At 43.5% G+C, this 6,287-nt stretch overlaps 1 protein-coding gene across 1 annotated transcript in view; it reads left to right on the forward strand.

The window, feature by feature from the left end:
* The first annotated feature begins 2,552 nt into the window (after positions 1-2,552).
* elmo1 (engulfment and cell motility 1 (ced-12 homolog, C. elegans)) overlaps positions 2,553-6,287 on the forward strand; it is a 101,651-nt gene continuing 97,916 nt past the window's right edge. Inside the window, exon 1 of the mRNA XM_055225217.1 lies at positions 2,553-2,566. The gene's annotated coding sequence lies outside the window, so the exon portion shown is untranslated. The remainder of the gene's footprint in view (positions 2,567-6,287) is intronic.

The raw sequence follows: 6,287 nt of genomic DNA on the forward strand, positions 1-6,287 counted from the left end.
CACATACAGGCAGAGAGAGAGAGAGACAAAGAAAGAGAGGGAAAGAGAGGGGGAGAGAGAGAGAGAGAAAGGAAAGAGAGAGAGAGGGAGGGGGAGAGAGGGAGAGAGAGAAAGAGAGCAAGAGAGGGAGAGAGAGAGACGGAGAGTAGAGAGAGAGGGAGAGAGAAAGAGAGAGAGAGGGAGAAAGAGAGAGGGGGGAGAGAGAGAGGGGGAGAGAGAGAGACAAAGAAAGAGAGAGGAAGAGAGAGAGGGAGACAGAGAGGGAGGGAGAGAGAAAAATAGAGTGGAAGAAAAATAGAAAGAGAGAGGGGAGTAGAGAGGGAAAGAAAAAGTGGGGGCAGAGAGAGCAAGAGAGACAGGGAGAGAGGGTGGAGAAACAGACAAATAAAAAAGAATGACTGGAAGAAAGACTGAAAGAGAGACGGGACAGAGAGAGAGTGAGACAAAGAGAGAAAGAAACAAAGAGAGATGGTGGAAAGATGACAGAAAGAGTGAAGTAGAGAGAGAGAGGGAGACAGAAAGAGACATATAGCAGAAGAGAGAGTGAGTGGAGAGAGAGGGAGAGAGGGGCAAAGAGAGAGAGAGAGGGGAAAGAGAGTGGGGCAGAGAAAGAGAGAGAGAGTGAGAAACAGAAAGAAAGAGAGAGAGGGAACAAGGGAGAGAAAGAAAGAGAGAGAGGGTGGAAGAAAGACAGAAAGCAAGAGCGAGGCCAGAGAGAGAGACAGAGAGGGAGACAAAGAGACAATGAGAGAGAGAGAGAAGGTGAGTGGTGGGTCCATGAAGAGAAGAAAGGCGGGGCCACTGGCTGCAACACAAGACACGAGCGGGTCGGACATGCAGAACCCATGTCCTGTGTTGCAGCCCCCGGCCCGGCCAACAGGGGTCACCTTCAGCACCGCACCAAACAGCCCATCCACTGTAAGGAGGAAGCAGAGATAAAAGTCCATTACAATAGATTCAGTGTGCAAGCAAGGAAAATACTAATGCAGAGAGAATGAGGCCAATAGACTGCCAGAAGGTCAGTGCACCTCCAATGACATCACATTCATCACCTGACCAAGGGAAAATGTCCCCCTCACCTTGAGAAATAAAGGCAGTTGGCTCAATTCGTCTCATTTTCTTGCTCTAGGAAAAAAAGCTCCTCTGGCCCAAATTGCCTGACTGGGAGGTTAATGACTTGTAGTACTGCAAGTCCATAAAAAATCAGAGCAACGGCAAAGTCCCTGTATGAAGGCTTAGGAACACGCTCGTACAGCTGTTCATTTTATTATTTACAAGTACTTAGTGTAGTTCCAATATATACATTTTTATACAGCACTTCAAGGCACTCAAAAGCGCTTTACATCAAGGAACCGCTCACCCATTCACACATATTCATACACCGGGGTACGCAGACACTGGGGGCAAAATGGGTTAAGTGTCTTGCCGAAGGACGCAATGACAGCATGCATTTGGGGGAGCTGGAATTGCACCTCCAACCTGTGGGTCAGTGGATCTCACCGCTCAACTAATGACTTTTATGTCGAGAGCGGGATTCAAACGACCAAATTTCGCCCATTCTGCCAGTTGTTTGTTAAGCAGGACTGTGAAAGAGTGAAATGGGTTTATGCAAAACAAATAATGGATGAACTCAACTAAAACAAAAAATGAAATGAATATTGGACATAAGCGAAAGTGCATGTGTTTTTCTCTGTCTGTCTTGTTACCGACATTAAAAGGTCGAAGCTGAGTGAACCCTAAGCTGCAGGTATCACACGCAAAGGTCTGAAAATGTCATGCTTCACCTACAAAATAATACGCACCACTGTTTTCCATGGCATTTACCCCCCATTCAACAAGCAGCATTCAAGTCGGGCTCTCTCTGAAATGTTTACACCAGTCGATGTGCTTTAAAAGACAATTTGGATGGTAGCATGGTTCAGCAAATCCAGCCCTTTCCCTCCTGTCTTGTTCCTTCTGTGAAATTGAGTCCAACCTAGATTTTGAAGCTACAGGGATATAAACTCAGAGGACGAGTGAAAGCAGCTGAAGGACAAAGTAAGAAAAAAGAAGTAGGTAAAGCCACAGGCAAGATTCGCCTGAGTTAACAAAGATGGAATGGAAAACCCATTTCTAACTTAAGTAACAGTCAGAAATTTTGAGTGATTTAAGAGACAAGGAGAAATCAAAAAGTGCAAATGGAAAAATAACATATAGCCTTGGTCTTTCTATGTGATTCATTTGAAGTGCAAAGACGATATTATCCACTTACAAAAGTCGTATTTGTTAGACAGTTGTAACTTGTCTAATAGGATCTCTAGTGTTGCCGATAGATTCATTAAGGGGAACAAAACAACAGCGCCTGATAATGGATCGTGTTCTATTAGAAACTCCTCAAGGCCGCTCCATGATGAGAAAGAGGCCTCCTGCATATTACAAACTACATCATCTGTGTGAATTGTCTTAAACTCAACCAGACATAAGCCCATTCAAGTAGGTTTACATTTAATCACATACAGAACTTTAAGAATACCCACAAAATGTTTTTTTTAATTCTGAAAGGCTCACACAATAGAGGACTTCAATACCTCTATCCAGTGTAACAACGGCATTTCTCCAGAGGTAAAGAGGTAGATTTTCACTTCCAAATGATCTTGGGAGTCTACATTCTGCTGCATATAGGAATGGGTATAATTAGTGTCACTTCTGCATAAAATGTACAGTGTATGACTTCACAAGTACACCACATTTCATTATGAATTCACAATGCACTGACCCAGTCCACATACTTTACCTGCTTGTTCCTGTAAAGGTAATAGGTGGCTAGATCTGAACAGAATTTGCATAAGCAGCATAAAACGAGATAAGGCAGCCCTATCTAATGTGTATTCACACTTGCACACACACTATATCACAATTTGGACTAAACCTGGACTAGTCTGGACCAACACTAAACCAGGTCTACGGCAAGACTCAAACCAGGACATGGAAAAATTCACTCATGTATTTGTATTTTAGTTCCAAATACCCACAACATGTATGAGTAGATATGGCAGAGAAGACAATGATAAACTAGCTCACTGTTTTCATAAAAGTGACGGAAGGCAAACCCACTCAGCCTCCATGCACGCAAAACACAATCCAGGATCTATACAAGCGACATTTCCAAAGTCAATAACGGGAACTTTTGATCAGTACAAGAACAGACACTGCAGTGCGCACGAGTTTGACAAACCACGTGTCTGGTATCTGTCAAAAGCAGCAGTAGGAGATGTTTATTCACAAATCATCTGCAAAGAGGCTTATTTTGACTTGGCTCTGGCTCTGAGCGGCACATTTACTCAGCACATATTTCAAGCATTTGGGTGGGTTTTTTTTGAGCAAACTACAGCATCAATGTTAGACACATTTACTTTTACACACTTCTTAGACCTATATGCATATCCACTGAGTCCATTTCTCTCTCTTGGCAACTCATCAAAGAGCTACTGTTCTCCAGAGCTGTGAAGACCACCCCCTGCTCCAACCAAAACAAATATAAAACCATCGTCTTTGTTCTTAACCGGATTTTGCACGGTGTAGGGAGCTGTTTATCAACTGTGAGCGCCTATACATTTATGCTTAATCAGCTTTATACACAAACATGAATAGAGATATATTGCTAATATTTTTTGCGGCCAATAAAATCACAAGAAAGGAAAGATGGGACAAAGTCAGAATACTGTAATACTTTGCGGCATATGACTCAGCCAACCTTATCCGGCATCAAAGTCTACTTCATTTATTATATATTTTTCAGGAATAGATCTCAAAAGACACTGGGCACACCAAAGATGAGCTTAAACCTAGATCATGCAAGAGCTATTTAAGAGAAAAGATTAAAACAGCTACTTGAACAGCTACTTTAAAGGTGAGTAATACTGCAACCTCACTCTCAGTTTCTCTTAAGTGCAGACGGACAGCTGACAGATAAAAACACCGAGGTCGGGAAAGGGCAGTGTCCCATTATGTGCATATATACAGGATGAGAGTGACTGCTTGTGCACAGGCAGAGGCATAAATATTCTTAAAAGCATTTCAAAAAGTACTCCATCATGTAAATAATACATTCTGTGGGCTGGATCAATTAGTTCACACAATACTGTAGACCAAATGATTTCATTAGACCAGGCTTAAGAGAATAAACAGGGGCTCTTGCTGTTAGTGGTGCAGCCGCAATCCAGAAATAAATGCTTGACTTGGTATTGGTTCCAGGATATCTTATCAATCAATATCCTGTTTGGGCATATAAATTGATGTAATAAGACTGGCTGGTGTTAGCCCAGAATGTCTCATAAAGTTTGAACTATCTCCACGGAGCTGTTCTGTATTACCTGGATCATTTTTCTTTTTGTATCAGTTGTGATTTAAAGCCAAACTGCGTAAGATTTCAGCCAAAAATAGACTGAAATAAAGGCATTTACAGGTGTTTTTGTAGGACTAAACATCTTGTCTCTCTATAGGCCTGACCTGTAACTTTTAAGGTAAGAGGGGGTAGTCACTCATCCACTTGTCTCCAGTTGGCAAGACACCAGTGTTCTCATAATAATAAGGACAAAGTGACCTCACCAAACTAAGATGATGCAATAGTTTTCATAGAGACTGAAGTGGAGCCCAGTACAGTCCACTTTCTGAGAGTGCAGGGCTCCATGTGGAGTTGCATTTGTCGGGAGCTTCCTCAGCACTATCGGAGCCGGTGTTGCATTTCAGAACAGATCGCTGGCTCAATAGCTGCTGGGAGTTGCTTTTCTCTGCAGATGCTGACAGGACACTTCACGATGTGGTGTATCACGAGCCCAGCCGCCCCCTAAGCCACACTGGACCGGGGTGAAAGAGGAGTCAAACTGTCCTTCTCTGCTGCAAATTATAAACTTGTCTGGTCACCACTTCCATTGAGCATAGCCAAGAAGGCGCAAAGTTAGTGTAAGAGTGCAATGCAGTGCGTCACACAGGCGCCAATTACACTGCATTGTTAATTATAACGAAGGGGCGACATTTACACCTTTCTAAATGTGATTGTGAGATGGTACGTTCAAGTCAAACACGTGATTCATTATTTGATTTGTCTGTGCCACATTGCTCATCAAACTCTTATGATTCAAATAGATTTTTTCATTTATTCCCAGGTCAGTAGAGGTAAGTTGTGTTGAGGTGTCTATATGGTGATGGGGTCTTTGTTCTCTGTGGTGCTGGGGTGCTGTGCCCCTGCACACGCGGGAGCTCACAGCCAGCTCTCGCCTGTGCGCGCGCGTCTGACAGCGACTGATAAAGTAAGGATTTACTCCAGGATCAAGTGAGAAGCAATCACTCACACTTGAGCTTAGTTCATCAGTTTCTGAACGCGCTCTGCCTGTTCTCTGATGGCAGCAGCAGCAGCACTTATCTGTCCCCATAAGTCCAAAGCTTCACACGGATCACCTGTCCGGGTTTAAAAGAGAGTGACTGTGGACCACAGTTGGATGAATTCACAACCAAAAATAAATTCCTTCATACGCTATTGCACTGAATGTTATTATAGGGTTAGTTAAAATGTTTATTTTAAGCGAAGACTGTAAAACCATTAAGGATACGTGTTAGTTGTGTAGGTATTGCGAAATAAAAACGGTGTCACTTACCATTATGTTATAGTTATGGAGAGCTGTCCTGTTGAAGATGCGCGTAAAAGGCGCCGGTCCAGCAGTTGAGAGCTGCATTCTTTAAGGCATCTCCGAACGAGGCACAACTCCTCTTCATAACTTGTTCCGACTCATCACACCTCTCTATTCCCCTGGATCCCCGTGTGCCTCTCTCCTGCTCCTGTGATAGATCCGCACCCAGCGGATAGGCTCCCCATCAGTGCGCACGAAGGGGCAGACTCTCCCTTCAAGCTGCTGCTGCTGCTGCTGCTTTAACATATCCCATTTCAAACAGGAGCACTGGCGTCTCTCTCTCTAAGCACAAGTCCCTCCTAACCCCGAGACGGCTCATAATGTTTGATTGGACGTTGACCGAGAGCAGTGTGTGGGACGAATGAGCTTTGATAGTCCTGTATAACCTATAAGCGCAGCATTAATGAGGTCTATAGTCAGCCAATTCCATCTGCCCAATTTATTACCAGATTTACTGCCAGATTTAAACAATGATGACATCAAGGACACTCAGTGATTCAGAACCACAGCGGTGTTTGTATCTGTGGACACAATTTTACTAAAAATAGGGTCAGATCAGAAGCATAACATGGATCAATTGTAGTCTGTGTATTCTCATCTGTGACTGAAGCTGAGGTGAAG

This window comes from Periophthalmus magnuspinnatus, chromosome 11, assembly GCF_009829125.3.
Source record: "Periophthalmus magnuspinnatus isolate fPerMag1 chromosome 11, fPerMag1.2.pri, whole genome shotgun sequence".
Classification (NCBI taxonomy): Eukaryota; Metazoa; Chordata; class Actinopteri; order Gobiiformes; family Gobiidae; genus Periophthalmus; species Periophthalmus magnuspinnatus.